Source organism: Lactuca saligna, chromosome 4, assembly GCF_052625555.1.
Source record: "Lactuca saligna cultivar CGN05327 chromosome 4, ASM5262555v1, whole genome shotgun sequence".
NCBI lineage: Eukaryota > Viridiplantae > Streptophyta > Magnoliopsida > Asterales > Asteraceae > Lactuca > Lactuca saligna.
In genome coordinates, this window is record NC_136420.1 from 136,081,419 (window position 1) to 136,105,931 (window position 24,513).

General features: G+C 40.8%; 1 non-coding gene across 1 annotated transcript; it reads left to right on the plus strand.

The window, feature by feature from the left end:
- The first annotated feature begins 21,827 nt into the window (after positions 1 to 21,827).
- On the plus strand, positions 21,828 to 21,934 carry LOC145044575 (small nucleolar RNA R71). The gene has a single exon (XR_013681524.1). It is a non-coding gene; the product is annotated as a small nucleolar RNA R71 (small nucleolar RNA).
- The last annotated feature ends 2,579 nt before the right edge of the window (positions 21,935 to 24,513 follow it).

Here is a 24,513-nt window from a genome sequence, read left to right on the forward strand (position 1 = left end):
TCGTGATGAAATCCATCGCGATCCCTTCCTATTTTCACATGGGAATCTCCAGAGGCTGCAGCTTACCATGCGGCCTCTGATGCTCGACCTTGACCATCCTACAGGTCAAGCACCTCTCAACAAACCAAGCGATATCTCGCTTCATTCGAGGCCACTTATAACTCGAACTCAAATCACGGTACATCTTGGTGGCTCCCGGGTGAATCAAAAAACAAGACTTATGAGCCTCCTCCATCACTGTATGCCAGACCCCTCTGGACATCGAAACCCAAACCCCACCATAACGGGTCAACAACCTGCGGCTATCCTGAACAAACCGGACACTTTCGCCCTTAATCCTCTCCAACTTCCAGTTCTTTGGTCTCATACCCTCAATCTGAGTATCCCTGAACAAACCCACCATCGGGGAATCCACCGCTATCCTCACACACTTTGCTGGGGTCGAGGACCCAGCTGACTTGCGGCTCAGAGCATCCGCAACCATGTTCGCTTTACCCGGATGGTAAAGGATCTCACAATCATAGTCCTTGACCACACAGCCACCTGCGCTGCCTCATGTTCAGGTTCGGCTGATCCATGATATGTCTCAAACTCTTGTGATCCGTGTATATAGTATCATGGACCCCATAAAGATAGTGCCTCCAAATCTTGAGTGCGAAAACCACCGCTCCCAACTCGAGATTGTGCGTGGGGTATCTCGTCTCGTGCGGCTTCAACTGCCTCGATGCATAAGCTATCACTCGTCCCCTCTGAATGAGGACTGCCCCCAAACCTATGATGGACGCATCACAAAACACCACAAAATCCTCAACTCCCTCGGGGAGTGTCAACACCGGCGCCTCGCATAAACATCGTCGCAGGGTCTCAAATTGTAACTTCCATAAAATTCAAGCCAAATTATAACTTTTTTAAAACATTTCAAAACCAATAAGTATTACACTTGTATTTTCAAAATGGTTTATCATCAGAGTTTCCCAGATACCATAAGTCCAAAACACGAGGATGTGTACGATCACGCCTTCGCCTTGCCGAGTCATCTGAAGCACCAGAAACAATAAACTAAACCCGTAAGCACAAAACTTAGTGAGCTCCCCCATAATACCAACACCATCAAATATAACTATATCATATAACAAATATAGAACAACACGCATAATGAGTAATCAGCCTGACTGGACCGCCTCGCAGGCCTTCAGTCAATCAAGACCACTCTCCGAGCCTTCGGAACGTCTGGACCGCCTCGCGGGGCCTACATCCTATCTAGACCGCACACCGAGCCTTCGGTCTGACTGAATCCATTTACAGGGCCCTCTGTTATCCGAAACGCCCTAGGTATGTTGGCCTTCAGCACAAAGAAGAACTGCCTCAACCCAACCCCCAAATCAAGCAAGCCTGAGTACATAAATATCACACTTGCATATCCACATAACAGTCATACCAATCTAACAGATCATCAATCATAGCAACATCCTATAACCAGGATACCGATCTAACAGATCATAGCAGCATACAACATCCTATATACCAGGATACTGATCTCACAGATTATAGCAGCATACAACATCCTATATACCAGGATACCGATCTAACAGATCATAGCAGCATAGCAACACCCTAACTACCAGGGTACGGATCTAACAGATCATGACAGCATAGCAACACCCTAACTAACAGGGTACGGATCTAACAGATCATAATAGCATAGCATACCAAATCTAGGATAAAAATCCAAAGGGACCGACCTAGTGTCGTAGACCCTATCGGTATAGTGAGGAGAACTCACCTGGCACTGTTGAAGTCCCGCAGGCAACACTCCAGCTGCTGGTTGACAGATTCCCAAGCTGTCAACATCAAACAACACCCAGTTAGTAATTGGGTTCCAAGCTCAAAGTCGAACTCATACTCCAAAATCCCAAAAGTCAAGTAATGGGCAAAAGCCCAACATATGACCCAATTTTCCAAATTGGGCCCAAGACCCTTACCTGGCCTTATCCTCAAACCAGTACAATTATTTAGTCCATTTACTTAATCTTGGAAAGCCCATTATTAGTCCAATTAATAAAGCCCACCGGAAAGGCCCAATTCAAGGCCCGAGTGAAAATTAGGGTTTTCACATGAAATAATGATCAGGGTTAAGTGTTGCTCACTTAACCGATTAGGCTTAATCCATTAAGTCCAATATTATCTTTGATTAATTTACAATGATCGCTAATTATTATCGTAGGTTATTAAATAATTTATGTGTATGCCCCGATCAATTCCCAGAATTAGTGTTTTAAGTCATTAGGGTTTTCCAAACCCTAATTAGGGTTATCCAACCCAATACTAGCCCATTAGTCCGTTGGGTGGGCCTTTAGGTTACATTGGGCCTTATTGGACCAATAGGGTTCCATTGAGCCCACTAGGGTTTGAATTGTCTCGTAATTTCCAAACACCCCTCAAACGAGGTCCAAACACAACAAAACACATCGACACCCGACATGGCGGCCGGTGGCGGCAGGAGGCGGCAACCACCACCTCACGGTGGTGGTTTCAAGCTTTTCTTCCATTATTCCATTTTGTTATAATTTAAAACACCACCCAATTAACACATACACATACACACTCTAATAAACAGACACAATCACTAATAAACACACATACAAGCAACCACCTAGTGGTGGCGGTGGTGGTATATGGCAGCAGCCACCATGGCTGGCAGCCATGGTGGTTTTTCATTGGTTGTCCGACAGCAGTAATCAGAGACACCCACAAGCTTGCGAGACAAGATTGAAACACACATACACCCGCACTAACAATAGTGAAGAAAACCGGTCACCATGGAATAGCTATGTGGCAGCGACAGCCACGCCAATCCAATCAGCGAAGGAACAAGTGGCGGAGACCACCGCTCGAGCGGTGGTGGCGATACACCTACAAACAGAATGGAGATGAGAATAGAAGGTGGGAGGTGACAACGATTGGTAGCACAGCAACGGCGGCAACAATGACGCAACCAAGCCATGTACTGGTGACGACGTCGTCTTCAGTAGTTGGGTACAACGACGGTGGTGATGCAGCAATGAAACAAGGTGGGGGCGACGACTGGAAAACACTCAACCTAGAAATGGCGGCTGCGGTAGCCTCACTTCAGTTCCTGGTGGCCCTCAACGCCAACAACAAGAGCTCCAAGCGGTTTATCTGATTCCTCGCATCGTACGACGGCTAGGGGGTGGCACTTCAAGGCAAGGCAACGGCAACTTGAGAGCAATAGTAGCAATGGAGGGCACCTTCTTGAGTCCCCTTCGATAGCTCCGTCTTCACCCACATGGCAGCAACTTCGCCGGCGATAGCAAGAAACGAAGGGTGGTGGCGGCTAATGAACATACGACGACTGATACATCATCTAGGTTTAGGGTTTTTAGCATGGATGGGTTTTATATGGGAAGAAAATGTCACCGGGTTCAAGTCCCGCTTCCTTTCCAACTTTTGCTCTTTTATCCAATTCTGAGCCCTCCCCATCAAATCTTTTTCAAAACAACTCCCATATTTACCATTCAGCCCCTTAATTCATAATCTTTTCAGTATAAGTCCAATATTATTCTTTAACCTTCGAAACTCATATTTCAAATAATTATTAATTGATTTTGGACTACAAAAATGTACAACAATACTAGGATTACTTCCCGGGACTCCTGCTTTATATTTAATTACTCCATAAACATCAGGATGTTACACAAATGCCCTCTGCTGCTCAAGGCCCCACTAGAAATCTACCCCCTTCCTCGTTAGACGAGTGAGGGGTATGATAATCTTGGAGAAATCACGAGTGGATCTCCGATAATACCCTGCTAAATCCAAGAAACTCCTGATGTCTGAGGGAGATTTCAGAGTCTCCCACTGCATAAATACCTCCACCTTGGCCAGATCGACCAAAATCCCTTCCTGGTTAACGAGATGTTCGAGGAATTGACCTCTCGCAACCAAAACTCACACTTCGAGAACTTGGCATACAACCGTTCTCGTCGTAGAACCTCCAGTAGCTCCCTGAGATGCTCCTCATGCTGATCTCGGGTCTTGGAATACACCAAGATATCATCTATGAACTCAATGACCGAGCGATCGAGCATCGGTCTGCAGACTTGGTTCATCAGATCCATGAACACTACTGGTGCGTTGGTGAGCCCAAACAGAATCACCACGAACTCATAATGACCATAACGAGTCCAGAACACAGTCTTCTCCATGTCTTCCTCCCTCACCCTCACCTGGTGATATCCTGATCTCAAGTCAATCTTGGAAAACCAAGTTGCACCCTACAGCTGATCGAAAATATCGTCTATCCTCGGGAGAGGATAAGGGTTCTTCACCGTTAATTTGTTCACCTCCCTGTAGTCAATGCACATCCTGTGCGAACTGTCCTTCTTCCTGACGGAAAGGATCGGTGCTCCCCAGGGTGAACTACTCGGACGAATAAACTGCTTACCCAGTAGCTCTTGCAACTGGGATGATAACTCCTGCATCTCAGGTGGTGCCAGTCGGCACGACGCCTTGGCGATAGGGGCCGCACCTTGTAATTGGTCAATCTTGAGCTCAACCTGCCTCTCTGGAGGCGCTCTGGGTAACTCTTCCGAAAACACATCAGAAAACTCACTCACCATCGGGACTTTATAAATTGAGAGCTACTCTCTAACCCGCTTATCTACCACGTACGCCAAATAACTGGCACACCCGTGCTGAATATACTGTCGAGCCCTGGCTGCCGAGAAAAACCCTAATCCCAACTTGGTGCCCTCACCATATACTACAAGTTCTCCCCCACTTGGGGTTTGAACCACCACCCGCTGTCCCTCACAGTCGATCATGGCTCCAAAACGGCTAAGCCAATCCATCCCTACCATCATGCATACATCCCCATGGGGATAGGAATCAAATCTATCGGGAAGGATACCCTGAAAATCACCAACTCGCATCCTCGGTAGACCAAAGAAGCAGAAGCCCCATGCTCATTGGCGATCGAAACTCTTAATGGGCCCTCAAGATCATCCATAGGCACACCGAACCCTCTAGAGAAGTTCTGAGATACAAACAATCGACTCGCCACCGAGTCAAATAATACCAAAGCAGGCAAAGAAGTCACTAAAAACATACCAACAACCACATCCGGTGATAACTTGGCCTCCTCGAACGTGAGCTGGAAGGCCTCCTTGGGGGGTTACACTCCATCAATATGCTACGTGCCCCGCCCATAAACAACACCCAAATCCGACTATGGAAGGTCATAAGCCCCCGACCATTGGTAAGAAACTCGGATACTTGTCCAATCACCAGCTCTCTCTTGTGGTTCGCAGGTCTTACAGCCTCTGCCCGGGCCTCTCGAATGGTATCCAACACCGGAGTCATCACCGTCATCCTCATACATATGTCTCGAATCGAAGCACTCTCCGCCCTGCGGCTCAGAGCATCGGCTACCACATTAGCCTTGCCAGGGTGGTACAGGATCTCATAATCATAATCCTTTACCACATCTAACTATCTCCTCTGGCGAATATTCAGGTTGGGATGATCCATTAGATACTTCAAACTCTCGTGGTCCGTGTATATGGTACACCGAACCCCATACAAGTAATGACACCATATCTTGAGGGAGAACACCACTGCTCCCAAATCCAAATCGTGGGTGGGGTACCTCGTCTCATGAGGCTTCAGCTGCCTCGATGCGTATGCTATCACGTGCCCTCTCTGCATAAGCACCGCACCCAACCCCGATATGGACACATCACAATACACCACAAAATTCTCCATTCCCCCGGAAGAGCTAACACCGGGGATTCGTATAACTTCTGGCGAAGAGTCTCAAACGAGGTCTGCTCTGGACCCCAAGTAAAAGCCACACCCTTCCATCTGGTGAGGGGAACGACAATCTTGGAGAAATCCCTGATAAATCACCAATAGTAGCCGTCCAATCCCAGAAAACGCCTGATCTCGGTGGGGGATCTCGGCACCTCCCAACGCATAACAACCTCAATCTTGGCCGGATCGACCAATATCCCATTGTGGTTAACGAGGTGCCCCAAGAATTGGACCTCTCATTACCAAAAATCACACTTGGATAATTTGGCATAAAGCCTCTCCGATCTCAATACTCTGAGGGTATCTCTCAGATGCTCCTCATGCTGCTCTCTGGACCTCAAATACACTAGAATGTCTTCAATGAACACTATCACCGATCGATCCAACATCGGTCTGCATACTCAGTTCATGAGATCCATGAACGCTGCTGGTGCATTGGTGAGCCCAAAAGGCATCACCACGAACTCGTAATTCCCATAACGATTCCTAAACACCGTCTTTGGGATATCCTCATCACGCACCCTCATTTGATGATATCCCAACCTCAAGTCTACCTTTGAAAACCAAGATGCTCCCTACAACTGATTGAACAGATCGTCGATCCTCGGTAGTGGGTAACGGTTCTTGACGATTAAAATTTTCAACTCCCGGTAATCAATACACATCCAGTGTGTTCCGTCCTTTTTCTTGACAAAAAGGATCGACGCTCCCCAAGGTGAGCTACTCGGGCGAATGAATCCCTTCCCCAACAACTCTTGAAGCTGCGAGGATAACTCCTGCACCTTGGGTGGTGCAAGGCGATAGGGTGCCTTGGCAATAGGCGTTGCTCCCGTACCTAAATCAACATGAAACTCCACTTGCCTCTCCGGAGGCACACATGAAAACTCTTCGGGGAAAACATCCGAGAACTCACGCACTACCGGGACCTCATCGACTGTGGAACTTGCCCTCTCAGTGGCAATTCGTGTATCCATCATGTAGGCCATAAACCCTCCGTAACCTTGTTGTAGACTTTGCCTCGCCCTGGCAGCCGAGCAAAATGCTGACCAAGATCGGGTACCCTCGCCATACACCGTAAGTACTCCCCCACTAGGGTCTCGAATGGTCACCAATTGATGCTCGCAGTCGATAACAGCTGGAAATCGGCTTAGCTAGTCCATGCCCACGATGACACATACACCCCGCATCGCAATTGGTACCAAATCTATTGCGAACTCAACACCGAAAATATCGAGTACACATCCTCAAATCACATTTGTAGCATATACCGCTCACTCGTCGTCTATAGAAACTTGCAGAGGTCAACTCAACGCCTCTCATCGGATACTGATGTGCTGACTAAATGCTAAAGATACGACAGACCGACTCGTAGCCGAGTTAAATAACACCAAAGCAGGTACAAAATTCACAACAAAAGTACTTAAGCATACCACAATATAAGAACAATATCTCAAAATCAACATAAATAATTAAAAGAATACATACCAACCACGATATCGGGCGTTGCACGGACCTCCTCTGCTATTAACTGGAAGGCTCTCTCGCGAGCCTTCTGTGCCTCGACCTTCGCTGGCTGGACCTCGGTAGGTCGAGCAGCAGGTGCAGATCCCCGTGCTTATCCCTGAAGTAACTGTGGGCACTCGACCTTCCGATGGCCGGTCTGGTTGCAGTGAAAGCAAACTGCAAACCCCTTGGGGAAATCCCTCACAAAATGCCCCTCCTTACCACACCTGTATCACACCCTTGCTCTACATACTCCCTCATAGCTTTTGCTACACTTCCCACAAGTGTGTCCCTTCTGACCCTCAGATCTCGAATAAGCGGGCTTTGCCTGCTTGGCTGTCGGATGAGATTGAACCGGTCGCTTATCCATCCTCTGAGTCTCGGCCTCCTCCCTGGCCTGAGTCTCCAGCTCGATCTCCCTCTTCCGGGCATTTTCCTGGAGCTTAACAAATGTCCGGTATGTTGAGTTCGCCAAGAACTCACGAGTGTCTCTCCTCAGTATGCTCAGATATCGACTCATGCGTGCCTGCTCAGTAGACACATGTTCAGGGTAAAACAATGCCCTCTCATGAAACATCCGTGTAATCACAGTCACAGACTCTGTCCACTGCTTGAGGGACAAGAACTCCTGCACCAGCCGTTCCCTCTCCACCGGGGGAGCGTACTCATCTCGAAACATGGTGGTGAACGTCTCCTAGGTCACCGCTGTAATCTCTACAGAAGTGAAATCAGCCGTCACAAATTTCCCCTAATCCTTCTCTCATAAGAAAAGCTGGTTCAAAGTGAACCAAACCCTCAGATGCTCCAAACAAGAACAGGTGTAGAAGCATCCCTCATTGTCTGAAATCCAGCTCATCGAGTTGCTAAACTCTCGGTACAGTAACGAATCGCCTCCCTGTGGCCTCGTGGTAGCAACAACTGATGTGGCTGCAGCAGCAACCGCCTTAGTAATAGCAACATACCTCTCTTCAAACGTCTCAATCAGCATGGTCTTGATAGACCCAAACACCTCCGGAATGGCCTCCCGGATAGCCGCGACCACCTCATCATGTATCATCCGACGAATCTCCTCATCGCTAACGCCGCTTCCCCCTGGTGTGTGGCTTGTCTCAACCACGATGTCTCTAAACACATCACAAAAGATATCAATGACTCGCTCGAGTATACTTGCACTCGATACTTAACCCTACTTGTTCCTTGGTACCCTAAGGATTCTTACTTGGGCTGTTCACCGACCCGATGTCTCCGGTAGTACGGGCCCTATACTTCCTTCCACATCGCATCAATATTCACTCCATGTCCTCTTCCTCGGATCCTAGATCACAAGTACTCTATATCTCTCTAAGCATAGGCTACTCTCTAGTAGACCACTCATAAGCTCCTCACTGCTATCTACTCATTCTCGAAGCATCTCATAGTAGCAGTAATCCCCTAGGCTAAGGAATCACAAATCAGTCACTCTAGTCCTAGATATATACCTAGCCTACTCTAGCTTGCATATCATATCACATAATATAACGGTATTTTGGTAAATCACCGCTCGGGCGCTAGCTGATTGTACACACCGCTCCATTATGCTTGTCTCAAAATCTTTTACTTATCGGAAAAATTGTTTATTTTATGAAAATTTCTCTCAAATCCTCAGTTTGAGTTTAGATACGCTTGAAGGTGCATGAGAATCCCTCAAACCAAGGCTCTGATACCAACTTGTAACAACGTGAATTTTACAAATTTTCATTTTTCAACATAAAATATTTCATGAAATATTCTCAAAATCCAATGTATCAAATAGTATCTCAAATACATCATCTCCCAGAATCTCAAATACTCAATACTCTCTCAGTGTGTATGGATCATGCCGGCGCGTTCCCGCGATCCTTGCTAGCACCTGAAACACATAACACGCAACACGGTAAGCATAAATGTTTATTGAGTTCCCCAAAATACCACATACAACACATAAGCCACTTAAGGCTATAACTCGGTATGACCCTCTGGTCAAGGTGTCTCAGCGAGATCCTCCGGTCCCATAGCTCGTTGGAACCTCCGGTTTGATCTAGCTCGTTGGACCCTCCAGTCCGGTCTAATTGAGGACCCTCTGGCCTTACAAGCTGTTGGACCCTCTGGTCTGGTCTATATAACACATAGCATAAACATAACACATAATACGTAAATCTCAAACATACACATACATATAAGACCCTCCGGTCTACACATAAATACCACTCAAGGTAAAGTATAGTGAGAAGACTCACCTCATAAGATGTCTAGTAACTCTCGTGCCCGATATCCACAATCTAGCCTCTGCCTATGAAATGATAACATCTCAATTGAATACTCTCTTTATGTTCTCATTTCTAAAGTGATGAGAATTGTTATTGAGATTTAAGAAAACAAAGTATGATTTTAGTAATCTAAGAGTTAGAACACGAAGAGTAAATATTAATCAGATCTCATATTAGTGAAGATTGATTACAAAATAAGCAGAAAGGATATTTGTGTTAACAAAAAGTTCTACTCTACTTCTAACCTCAACCCCTATTTATAGGGAACATGAGTATACAAAAAATATACTAAGTCTAAACATTACACTTCGCACAAATATGACTTAGTAAAATAACATAAAAAGCGAAACAATAAAAAACACAATATTCAACTTTTACAATTTTGCTTCTACAATCTCCCCATTTGTAAACAGTCGAAGCTATTCAGTTTATAAGCTTTTGAACAGCTGAGTGAATTTTCTTTCGCACTTCTCCATACCAGGAGATCACCTTCTTGAGATCCTTCTTGTCTCCTTCATTGTTCTTGTTGCAATTTCTCATACGAACAATAAATTTTGTATATTGCGAAGAATTATATCTTTCTATATCTGAGACTTTAAACAAAAATTTCTTAGGTTTTCCTTTTGTATCTCTTCCTGAAAAAACCATACCAAAAGTTTTCAAGCATATTTCACCAACAACATATTTTGACAATGCTGACTGGGATAAAGTTTCTTCCCAAGGAACTTTCACTTCTCTTCCCAACACATTTTCCAATTCATCATCTGTAAGAGCCAAACAATCGTGCGAAGCCTATCTTGAATACTTCAGTCTCAGAGCCTTTGAGCTTATTCTCTTCCATATGCCTCAAAATCAGAGCCACTTGAATCAAATCGTTGCAGTTCATCAGAGGAAAATCTGCTACAGTGAAGTCATACTGCTTGTTGTCTACTTGGATAACAAAATAACGAAAATTTTGAAGCATGTCTTCAAACAATATATCTTTCTTGATTGTTAGCACCTTTTTGATCTTCAATAAAGACCAAATTTCATCTGGATTCTTCCCCAAAACAACATGAAATCTGATTTTCATTTGTGTAAACTCATCAGAATTATCAAACTTCTCACTAATCTTGTACTGAGCATTGATGAAGAGCATTTCATTGATTGGAAAATCTAGCTGGCAATTGTCTGAATTCGTAGTATCATAACTTTTCTTTGGCTTCTTCTCGAATTCATACATTTCCCTCCCCACAACTTTTGACTATATAGTTTCGTAAGAGTAAAGCTTTGCTGGATCTCCTTTGTTCATCGTGGGAGGATCACTTGCCCTTTGTCTCATGATGCTTTGTATCTGCCTCATTCTTTCCATCTCTGCTTCAGCCTCAGCTTTCTTCTCCTCCTTTGATTTTTCGTATAATATCCCTTTTCCTTTTCCCTCCATATTTGTTTGAGGTTTTGAACTCGAACCTCCTGCTTTTTCTCCAATAACAATTCCTTTGGCAATAGGTCTTGCGGTTATTGTAGTTGAGGAAATTTGCTTCGTAAGCATGGGAAGAGTAGTTTTAAGCTGGGTAGATATAAATTTTCCCGCTGTCTTTGCATCCTCCTCTTTACTTAAACTTTTCTCTCCCCCTTGCACCCCTGTGAAAGCAGGTGGGGCACCCCTTGGAATTAAAGAGGTAAAATTGGCAAATGGAGCAAGAGCTTTCTGAATTGCTTGTTCTAAAGTATTAATCTTTAGAGACAAAAACTCAGGAGTAAGAATTTGTGTAGATGAAGATTGTGAAACCACCGTTTTAAGTTCTATCACCAACTGGATCAACTGATCAAACCTCTCCGTTGTTTGTATGTTTGTTTTAAGCTCCTCAATCTGCTTTTGAATGTCAACATATTGAGTATGAATATCCTGGAGCTCCTTCGCAAGTTCAGTTTTCAACTCTTGAATCTTATGGTTGACATCCTCCCGAACTTTCTTCACATCTTGTACAAAAAGAACATGACGTTCTTTTGTATCTGTTTTCAAATCATGGACCACTGAAGAAAAGCTATTCCCTTGAGCTTGAATGCGAAGCTCATTGTTCTTATCAGATTGATCAACCTTCTCCATTATACGTTTCTCAGCACCTTTGATCATTACATCAACTTCCATGGCTGAGATAGAAGACATCCTGCCAGAATCAGCTTGCGACTGAATAATAGCATTCAACTTATGATTCAGGATTTTAAATTGTTTTCCTATCATAAGCATATGATCAGGAATATCCTCCTCCTCTGAATCAAAATGAATATCTTCAAATACCCCTCCAAAGACTCTTCCTTCAGCTTCATTATCAGATAAAGGTTGCGAAGGTTGAGGATTTTCTGGTGATTGTGATGGAAAAAGTGTTGTAAATGGGTTTTGAAGAGGATGATCAAAAATTGATGAGGTAGTGGATAGAATTGTGGATGGAATTGAAACAATTGGTAATGAAATGGGTAAGGTGATTGGAATTGTGGTTTCAACACTCGAGATAGGTGCCCCCGTATCAGATACGTTGACAACCATATCAGAAATAGGTACTTCCTCAAAAACTGATTTGGTAGTGACTATTTCGAGTGATTCAGTAAGTGGTATTGTGGTAGAAATTTGCGAAGTTGGGATAATGGGTAATGAAACATTTACTGTAGACGTCACTGGTGGAGTTTCTGGAACTATTTCTTCATCAGATGATTCATTTTGAATCACCAGTTTCCGTCTTTTTGTGAGAGCATGTTGCATGTTTTTCGCAACATGTTCAGCTCTTTGCCTTTTCTTTCCTTGAGAAACCGGAGCTGGAATACTGCGAATAGTAACTCCTTTACTGCTCACCTCAGCCTTGCGAATTTTCTTCAATACCCTAGACTTGGAAGGTATTATTTCTTGCTTTGATTTAGATGAAGTTTCTTCAATCTGAACGTCTTCATATTGAGCTTGTTGTGAAGATGAACCTTTCGCATCCTTCTTTGTGGAATTCTTCTTCTTTGACGGAGTAGCAACTTCTAATAATACTCCAGTCTGCACAGATCGATCAATTTTTCTCAAATATCTCACCAAGACCTTGTGAGTTTGAGATACCTTGCGAAGCATCGCATCTGGAATGCGAGCCACTTGAGTAAAAATAGCCTCATCATCTTCTACAACCTTTGGAAACTTATACCTTCTCTTTCATATACTTTCTCCAGAATTAAGCTCCAATCCCTTGCACACAAAATCCCTTTTGCAGAATTTGTGTTTTCAAGACTATTAACAAATTCCTTCCATAACTGGGTTGCATAATCAACGTTTATGTCATAGTATATGCCCATAACCATGGCATATACTTCCATTCGTCCTCTATCCAGTCCAACTATTCTTCCTTTTAGGCATCTGAGAAAAATTCCAAATAAGAAATTCCAAATGCACGGTAACCCAGACTTTCGAAAGTCACTTATCTTCTCAAGCTCTGGTTGATGACCCATCTCATTGAACGTTGTGAATGACTTGAGGATTAACAGGTTTGAAAAATGGAGGGTTGTTTGGAATCTGCAAGAATTCAACAAACATATTCTTGGAAAGTTTGACCCGTTTGTTGTTGATCAAGTTGAATGTTATCACATCTGCTGTATGATTGTATGATGCCGTTGAAGCTGCCAAGGATAACCATATCATCGGAACGGAGAAGGAACTAAACATGGCAGTGGACAAAGGTGATCGTTTCAGGGCAACGATAAGCATCTTCAAGCCTTTAGGATAAGAAGATACATTTGGATCAACTTGATAATTGGTGCTTTGGATTTTCATTAGGGATTGAGAAAGAACTTCATCAGTGTTGGATTGAGTGGCTGCCATTATTAGGGTTTGAAAGGGATGAGTTTGATCAAGTTTGAAACTTTGGAGGTTTGTGAGAGTTCTGTTTGCGTAACCGTATATAGTGTTCTTGATCCCCCTTTTATAGGTTACCCAAATTAATTTGAAATTAAAGCGGGATGCATTTAATGTTATCCGACGTGGCACCTTGAAAATCGGATCATGACTGCAAAAGATAACCATGCTTCAAAAAGTAACTGTCACATCTCCTTGAAAACCGGATAGAATACCAATCATCTTGAGTACACAACCTGTCAAGTTTCCCGTTATAGAATTTAAACCGTTAAAACCCTTTGCATGGAGTCAAGGCTCTTTCACTTTTGGGATATAAAGTGAAGTCATATGCCAGATTTGCGAAATCATCAGTCTGAGTTGGTTTTACTCAGAACCTCAAGGATTTCGTGTGTGCATTGTGTCAACAGAATAAGATGAGAAACAATCAAAAAAAAAATTTGGAATTCTGTGATGTCAAAAATTGAATTTGACATGAATGCAGTTAAACCCCAGACAAATGTTGCTTCGTTAATCATCAAGAGAGATAATCAACATCTTGTGTAGTTTCCCGTGAATTACAATCAAATACTTATAGAGAAGTATCGAAGGGATTCTTTTAAAATACATTTGGGATTGGATTTAAATTTCATTACATATCAGCCTTAACATAAGGTGAGAAATTGTAAATGAAATTACTTGTTTGACCAGTGTAGTCAGTGACAAGTTGGCTTTTGAAAATATTTATCATGACTAGGATTTGCGAATAAAACTCACACTGAAATCATATTCAAAAGAAAAATTTGTTATGGATCTTGTTGGGTAACAAACATTGTTAGTTGCGAATATTTGATCAAGACCACGTCTGCGAATTGAATATGATTTGGCGTTTCGAAATTTTTGATACTGAAACAAAGGTTTCATAAAAATCTGGAACAAAGTTCCCCGTCAATTCCTTAAAGTTTATGATGTTTGGGTTTCACTTCCATCACGGAGTCATGATGTTAGATTATAAACACAGACTTGTGATTTGTCTAGGTTTTGATTGGTTTGATCAAAGACCTCAAGGACAAATCTCTTCAAAAATTTGGATTGAAAGAATTGTTTGGTATAAAAAGATTGGATAAGAATCGAAGTGTACCTCTGTTATAATGGACAAAACAGAAAACTCTTAACTCATTTGAGAAGAGTAAGGTAGCTCTTTTGACTTATGCGAATATAAGCCTTTTTGGTAAGAAATTTTCATGTGATAATTTCATTAAGGCTTTCTTTGCACACATAGAGTCTTGTTGAGGCTTTTGGTCTACATACAACAGCATGCTTCTAGGGACATCCTAACAAGGTTTTTTTTTTAAAAAATTTAATACCTTCCCGTAGAAACACCTAAGTATGACTTTTTCGCATTAAGCCTATACAAAATTCTCAGCACACAATGTTTAAAGAATAGAGAAAACAAAAATATTTTTGTGATTTTTGAATTTTTCAAAATAAAAACATAACCAAACAAAATCTTTTTGAATTTTTAATTTTTCAAAAACAAAAATGAATAAACATAAAATCTTTTTGGATTTTTGATTTTTCAAAAGTTAAACAACTACAAAATGAATCGTAAACCTAACCTTAGTTGTTATGCTCGAAATTGCGAAAAAATGTAGATGCGAAGCCATGCGAAGCCTTCTGGATAAACAATAACATCTGAACAAGTTTGACTCATAACTGCGGAACTAGACTTTCATTCTTGAGTTTTTGAAATTGAATTCGCATCAATCATCCCCAAACCTGTTAAAATTCTAACAAATGATTTTTCATCAAGAGGTTTTGTAAAAATATCAGCAAGTTGTTCAGTTGTTTTAACAAAATGAATTTCAATATTACCATCTTCCACATGATCTTTGATAAAATGATATCGAAGAGCAATGTGTTTTGTCTTTGAATGTTGTACTGGATTACGACAAATGCGAATTGCACTTTGCGAATCACAATAAAAAGGAATCTTTTTCATGTTTATTGCATAGTCACGAAGTTGACTCTGAATCCAAATAATTTGCGAAGTGCAAGCAGCAGCAACAATGTATTCAGCCTCAGCAGTTGATATAGCCACACAAGTTTGTTTCTTTGATTGCCAACTTACCAACTTCCCATCCAATAGTTGACATCCACCACTCGTACTTTTCCTATCCAAAGTACATCCTCCTAGACCAGAATCTGAAAAAGCTTGAATGAAAAACCCCGTTTTCGAAGGATACCAAAGTCCTAACGAAACTGTTCCCTTAAGATAGCGAAAAATATTTTTCACTGCAGTCAAATGAGGTTCTCTGGGATTAGCTTGATATCTAGCACAATTGCAAACCGAAAACATAATATCAGGTCTACTTGCAGTTAAGTACAATAAAGACCCTATCATACTTCGATAAAGTGTTAAATCAACAGCTAGAGCATCTAACGAAGGAGTTAGTCTTGTTCCTACTGCCATTGGTACTCTTAGTTTTGTGCTGTTAGTCATTCCAAACTTTTCAAGCAAGTTCTTCATATACTTTTCTTGATTGATTAAGATTCCATCCCTGTTCTGTCTTATATGTAAACCAAGAAAATTATTAATTTTTCCCATCATGCTCATTTCAAACTGACTTTTCATTAGATTTTCAAATTCAATTGACAATGCTGGATCAGTTGAGCCAAAGATAATATCATCAACATAAATTTGAACAAACATTAGATGACTTCCAACTTTCTTGTGAAATAATGTGGGGTCAACTGATCCTTGTTTAAATTTAGATTGTTTCAAGAAATTTGTAAGTGTTGCGTACCAGGCTCTTGGTGCTTGTTTTAATCCATATACAACCTTATCTAGGATGTAAACATGTCAGGATGTTCATTGTTTATAAATCCTGGTGGTTATTCCACATACACTGTTTCTTCAAGTTCTCCATTTAAGAATGCACACTTAACATCCATTTGATAAACATCAAAGTCTTTGTGAGTTGCATAAGCTAAAAATATCTGAACTGCTTCAAGTCTTGCAACAGGGGAAAATGTTTCTTCATAGTCTACTCCTTCTTGTTGCGAATAACCTTTAACCACTAGTCTATCTTTATTTCAAATAATATTGCCATCTTTGTCGGTTTTATTTTTAAAAATCCATTTTAATCAGATAATTGAAACATCAGAAGGTTTAGAAATTAATCTCCAAACCTTGTTTCGTTCAAATTCAGCCAGTTCAGATTGCATAGAAACAACCCAATCTGAGTGTTCCATAGCATCCTTTACTGTCTTTGGCTCTATTTTCGAAATAAAGACATTAAACATACATAGTTCTTGGTTTGCATTCAGTACCTCATTTTTCACACGAATTTGAGCTCTTGTCAACACACCATCTTGTGTATTACCAATTACCTGTTCTTTTGGATGATTTCTTGTCCATTTCTCAAGTGGTGGAAAATTAGGATCAAATTCTAATGGTGCATCTTCATACATATCTTCATTTTCAGATCCTGCAACAGAAAAATTATCATTTAGTTCATGAAACTCATCATTTTCATCAAGATTAATTGTCTCTGTTTCATCATGCTCCCCCTCAACATGATCTTCATCTTGATGCTCCCCCTCAAAATGATGTTCCTGTTGATTCTGCGAATGCTCCCCCTCAACTTGATGATTCATATTTCCATTCTCCCCCTCGAAATTTGGTTGACATTCTTCATGAATACTCGTATGCTCCTCCATACGAGCATCAGGCATACTTTTGCAAGTTATTGACCGTGTTGGTATTGTTGAATCATCAGTATGTTTTGAGGATTCTGATGTTTGATTATCAGGAGCATTATTTTCCACTTCAATTGCCCTGTCAGGAATTCCAAAAATTAAGTCATAATCAAAATCATTTATTTCAGAATTATCAATTTGAGTATTAGAATCCACAAGTATTCATTTATTTTCAAATTTAGTATCGATTTGTTTAAGATAGTAATCATCAAACGTTAAATTGAAAGTTTCTTCAACTTTTATAGTTCTTTTATTAAGCACTCTGTATGCAACTGAATTATGTGAATATCTGATGTGTGTGAAATGCACTTGTTTTATCCCTACTTTAATTAATGAATTGAACACACAAAGGCAGTGAACCTGTCTTTTAGTGGTATAGATTAGTAAGTAAGGTGTCGAACTCAGGGAACGAAAAATTAAACTAATAACTAATTTTAACTAAAACAAATAATAAAAGTAAAAGGTTTTTCTCTAGTTTTGCAAGACTAGAAACTTAGACACACTAAATTAACTAATTAACTAAAGCAACAACTATTCACCAAATTTGATAAAGATGTTTCCATTTAGGTTCAACCAATTCACTCCTATGGTTATTTAAATTTATGGTAGATTAATTGCTATTGGTTACCTATTATATTAGTTAGGTTCATGTTCATTACTCCTAACCGTTAGACAATTAACTAATTTAAGCGTTGATCAAGTGTTTAAACTAATTAATTCCCTAGATTAATGATTTGGATTAAGTAAGATTTGTAATGGTCAATTAAGTTATTAATTCAATTAACCTCTTGTTGATGCTTTCTCAAACAAGCTCACACATTAATCTTCCTATTTTCTTATTAATCTTAGTTTCATAATCATTACTTCTAAGCATATGGTTTACTGTTCACATAGACATATGAGGTTAACAATTAAGAGATGTTCATGCAACCTAATTGCCTTCCAATTAACAGAAAATAGTAGTGATTAATACACAAGGTTCTTTAACAAACTTAATTTAATAAATCACCAATAGACAATTAAGCAAGAAATAATAATTAAACCATAGGAGTTCCTTGGTATTCCCCAAACATAAACAAAAACGAATTTAGTTCATAATTGCAGTAGAAACAAACATAAAAACAAAGTTTACTAAAGCAAACATATTCAATTCCTAAATGTAAGTGGTAGAATTAACCTAATTGCTTGAATTCTTCAAAAGATTGAAGCTTAGGGTTCCTTAGCGTCTTCTAGGGCTCTTAGTCGCAGCTAAACCTTCAAAAATCGCCAGGAGTCTAGTCCCATTAGATAAGGATTCGTCTTTTATAGATATCCCAAAACAAGGTGTACTCGGCGAGTAACAGAATCAACTCGCCGAGTAGGTCCATAGTTATCCGTCTTGAATCAGCAGTCGTAGCTATCTTCTGGAACATCCTCGTGTACTCGCCGAGTAGAGCCGATCTACTCGCCGAGTAGATGGCCTTTTTCACTCTTTGATCTTCAATTGCTTCCCCTTGCTCCCTTTTACTTCCAAGCATATCTTCTGGACTGAAAACAAAATTCACAACATTTTAAGTACCTTTTGTCCACATTATTCACATAATTAATTAAAAATAACTAAGAATATATGCTAAATAATTAACTAATTATGCACATATCAAAATAATTGTGTTAGGGGTTTAGTGATTTTGGAAAAATCCTTTATAAAACGCCGGTAAAAACCTGCGTGTCCTAAAAAACTCCTAATGCCCTTCACATTAGTTGGTGGGGGTAATTTGGCAATGGTGTCAATCTTTGCCCGATCCACCTCAATTCCCTTTTTGGAGACTTTGTGTCCCAAAACTATACCCTCCTTGACCATGAAGTGACATTTTTCCCAATTTAGGACCAAGTCGGTTTTCTCACACCTAGCAAGCATTGAGTCAAGATTTGTGAGACAGTCGTGGAAAGAGGATCCGAAAACAGAAAAGTCATCCATAAAGACCTCCATGAATGTTTCCACCATATAGTGGAATATGGCGGTCATACACCTTTGAAATGTCGCAGGTGCATTGCATTGCCCAAAAGGCATGCTTCTATAGGCGAAAGTCCCACTTGGGCATGTGAATGTGGTTTTTTCTTGGTCCATTGGGTTTATGGGTATTTGAAAATACCCCGAAAACCCATCTAGAAAGCAATAATAGCTATGGCCCGATAGTCTCTCTAACATTCGATCTATAAAAGGTAGGGGGAAATGGTCTTTACGAGTGGCATCGTTTAGCTTTCGATAATCGATGCACACTCGCCAACCGGTTACCGTTTGCGTTGGAATTAACTCATTCTTTTCGTTGGTTATGACTGTCATTCCACATTTCTTGGGCACCACTTGGACCGGACTCACCCATGGACTATCGGAAATGGAGTAGATGATTCCTGCATCTAGGAGTTTGACCACCTCCTTCTTGACTACTTCTTGCATGTTTGGCTTCAACCTTCTTTGGTGTTGCACCACCGGCCTTGCTCCTTCTTCTAGATTGATTTTGTGAGAACAATAGGATGGGCTTATTCCCTTGATGTCGGAGATGCTCCATGCGATGGCTTGTTTCCGTTTCTTTAACACGTGCACTAGTTCCTCCTTTTCAGTCTTGGATAGATCCGAGGCTATGATTACTGGCTTTTGATTTCCTTCTTCCAGAAAGGCATACTCCAGATGGTCAGGTAACGTTTTAAGCTCTGTTTGGTGGTTCGTAGTGACGGACTCGCCGAGTGCAGGTGTAGCATTCGGCGAGTTTGCAGCTGCATTCACGACTTCTCTCTTCTCTTCAGATGTACACGGCGAGTAGATCGGCCCTACTCGGCGAGTAGGGCTGTCAGATTGCTTCATTATTTCTTCATACTCCGCTTCTTCCAACAGTCTTTCAATTTCTAATAATTCTTTTTCTGGATCAAATGCTTCATCTAAAGCTGCAAACTTGCTGAAATTTTCAGGTATGTCTTCTTCCAATAGTTCGTCGAGCATGTCGATTGAGAACGCCGTGTCATCACTGCTCCTAGGGTATTTCATAGCTTGGTCTACACCGAATGTTACTGAATCGTCCCCGACCCGCAAGGTGAGCTTAGAATCTCTCATGTCTACGATAGCGCTAGCTGTGTTGAGGAAAGGCCTTCCAAGGATAATTGGGACTTGCGGATCCACCTCCATGTCTAGAATGATGAAATCGTCCGGAAAGACAAATTTGTCCACTTTCACTAGCAAATCTTCACATATGCATCTTGGGAAGGTGACTGTCTTGGTTGCGAAATGAATTGCCATGCGAATTGGCCTTGGCTCCGGGAGGTCTAGCTTCATAAAGAATGAGTATGGAATAAGATTAACACTTGCTCCAGAATCAGCTAAGGCATGAATTGCAGCCAAGTTGCCAAATTGGCAAGGTAAAGTTAAGCTTCCCGGATCACCCTTCTTCTTTGGTAACTTGTTTAGCATTGCGGCGGAGCAGTTCTCATTAAGCACTACCTTTTTCACTTCCTCCATCTTTCTTCTATTGGTGAGGAGTTCCTTAAGGAACTTTGCATACTTGGGCATTTGCATGACGGCTTCAATGAAATGAATGTTGATTTGATGAGTTTTAATGTGGTCTAGAAACTTCTGATATTCCTCTTCCTGCTTCTCTTTCTTGGCTCGGGCTGGGTATGGCATTGGAGGCTGGTAAGGCTTTACAGGAGACTGTTCACTCGTTTTTGATGGGGTACTCGCCGAGTCCATCGGCCCTACTCGGCGAGTAGGACTCTCAGATTGTGATTCTTGGTTTTCTGCTTGTTCTTCCGCTCCTTCCTTCTGTGAGTCCCTGGCTGCTTCAGTTCGAATGGGGGCCAGGGGAGTGATGATCTTCCCACTTCTTGTTGTGACAATGTTTATTTGCATGCCTCGTGGGTTGTTTTCGGTTTTGCTAGGAAGTTCACCCGGTGACCTTTGGTTAAGTTGTTGAGCAAGTTGCCCAAGCTGCGTTTCTATATTGTGGATGGATGCTTGCTGGTTCCTGAGCATGGTTCTTGTTTCTTGGATAGCAGCATCATGGTCACTATGCCTTTTTTCGGAAGCAGCCACAAATTTAGAAAGCATATCTTCCAAGCTTGGCTTCCTTTCTTGCACCGACTCCTCCTTTTGGTAAAATCCTCTCCCTTTTTGTCTATACTTCTCCTCCTTGGCCTTCTTGTACTCTTCGTAAGGAAGCCACTCTTTCTTTTGTTTGCGCCAGTCCTCATCATATCGGTCTCCGCTCGAATAACACGCTTGCGCCTTCTTGTTGCCATTCTCATCCAAATCGCAATCTCTAGTGAGGTGAGGTCCATTGCAGTTTTCACAACCCACCCGAATAGCATGGATCGTTTGATCCATTTTATCCATTCTCCTATCCATGGTTTTTAGCATAGCCATGACCGCGGATAAGTCTTCAGTAGCAGCATAAGCGGCTCCCCTCGTGACATCATGCCTAGGGTTATGGTATTCTCTAGAGTGTTTAGAGAATTCTTCAATCAATTCTTTAATCACCGGGCGTGGCTTCTTTGTAAGTGGGCCTTGCGAGTCTAGCAACTACCGGGTTGTGACATTGACTCCATCATAGAAGATGGAAACTTCTTGCTGGCTATTTAGATCATGGTGTGGGCAGTTTCTTAGCAGACTTTTGTACCTCTCCCATGCTTCATATAACGACTCTCCAGCTTGTTGTTCAAAGTTTGCAATGGCCTTCTTCAGCTTAGCTATCTTGGAAGGTGGGCAAAAGTGATCAATGAATTCTTCCTTCATCTTGGCCCAAGTGGTAACTGATCCGGGGGAAGTGACTTGAGCCAGTCTTTAGCAGCACCCTTGAAGGTTACCGGAAGCATACGAAGTAGTTGAGTTTCGCGGGTTACATTTGGAATATTGAAGTAATCAGCTACATCATTGACTTCATCCAAATGTTTGTAGGCATCTTCATGATCTTTCCCATTGAAAGGTATTTCTTTGAGTGAAGCTAGGATATGACCTTTTAGCTTGAAGGTAGCAGTCGCGGGAATTGCGGGTTGCACAAGTCCCGGGCCATTGTCGTCGCACATCCTCTTCATCCATTCTCCCATGGGGATTTCATCAATGTTAGCCATTGTGAACGCTAACTCTTCCTCCGACTCGGTTTCTTGCTCGTACGTTGCCTCCTCTTCTTCCTCGGTCTCGTACCCAATATCTTCTTGAATTGGTTCCTCAATTATCAAAGAAGCGCTAGAAGCTCCTGATTTACTGCTCTTCTTTTTCCAAAAAACGGTCTTCAAGTTGGACAATGGTGATTTCTTTGGTGTACTTGAACTCTCCACGTCCTTTCCTTTGTTTCTTTTCAATGCGGATTCGAGATCTTCAAACGGGGGTACAGTAGTGTGTTTGATCCTTTGGTCATGAAAGTCCTGAAATCAATAGAATAAAAAGCGTAGAAAGAACAAAAAGATTGTACTAAAAAATAAAATTTACTGCTAACTAAACTGCTACTTGCCGAGTAGGTGCGATTGCACTCGGCGAGTATCAGTGATATTTTGAAAAAATTCTAAATTTAATACTAAACTAAAACAGATACTAAAACCTAATTACTAATTACTAATTTGCAATAAATGAACTTTATGCAAGTAAACTCACACAAAGGATTGAAAAAAATTTAGGAATTAGCTTAATTATTTAGAACCGTTCCTCGACAACGGCGCCAAAAACTTGATGTGTGTGAAATGCACTTTTTTTATCCCTACTTTAATTAACGAATTGACCACACAAAGGCAGTGAACTTGTCTTTTAGTGGTATATATTAGTAAGTAAGGTGTCGAACTCAGGGAACGGAAAATTAAACTAACAACTAATTTTAACTAAAACAAATAATAAAAGTAAAAGGTTTTTCTCTAGTTTTGCAAGACTAGAAACTTAGACACACTAAATTAACTAATTAACTAAAGCAACAACTATTCACCAAATTTGATAAAGATGTTTCCATTTAGGTTCAACCAATTCACTCCTATGGTTATTTAAATTTATGGTAGATTAATTGCTATTGGTTACCTATTATATTAGTTAGGTTCATGTTCATTACTCCTAACCGTTAGACAATTAACTAATTTAAGCGTTGATCAAGTGTTTAAACTAATTAATTCCCTAGATTAATGATTTGGATTAAGTAAGATTTGTAATGGTCAATTAAGTTATTAATTCAATTAACCTCTTGTTGATGCTTTCTCAAACAAGCTCACACATTAATCTTCCTATTTTCTTATTAATCTTAGTTTCATAATCATTACTTCTAAGCATATGGTTTACTGTTCACATAGACATATGAGGTTAACAATTAAGAGATGTTCATGCAACCTAATTGCCTTCCAATTAACAGAAAATAGTAGTGATTAATACACAAGGTTCTTTAACAAACTTAATTTAATAAATCACCAATAGACAATTAAGCAAGAATTTATAATTAAACCATAGGAGTTCCTTGGTATTCCCCAAACTTAATTTAATAAATCACCAATAGACAATTAGGTTTCCTATTATTGATTATTTATATGAAGTAACATTGAATCTTCGATGAATAAATGATCTATTATGAGTAAAACATGCAGTGGAAACTGCTTCTGCCCAAAGATATTGAGGTAAATTCGCATATGTTAACATGGTTCTGGCTGCTTCGCATAGAGATCGATTTCTTCTTTCAACAACACCATTTTGTTGCGGAGTATATGGTGATGAGAAATTATGCGAAATGCCTTTGTTTGTGAGAAAAGAATCAAGAATTATATTTTTGAACTCAGAACCATTATCACTTTTAATTTTGTGAACATTCTTTTCAGACTAAGCTCAATTTTTTTGATAAAATCAATCATCGTCTGAGCAACTTCAGATTTTAACCTGAGAAAAAACACCCATGTGAATCGAGAAAAATCATCTACAACAACTAAAATGTACCGCTTTTTATTGATTAGAGCAACAGTCGACGGTCCACACAAGTCAATGTGAAGAAGTTCCAATGGTTCTACGGTTTTTGAATCTATCACAATCGGATGACCTTTTCTATGTTGTTTTCCTTGTTCGCAAGCTGCACACAGAGAATCATTATCAAATTTTAGTACAGGTAACCCTCGAACTAAATCTTCAGTGACAAGTTTGTTAATATTTCGAAAGTTCAAGTGTGATAATCTTATATGCCAAAGCCAGCTGACATCATTGGATGCTTTTGATAGTAAAAACACAGCAGGTTTTCCCACAATTAGTTTGATGTCCAGTGTAAACATATCACCATATCTTTTGGATTTGAGAAGTATTTCATTTCACTT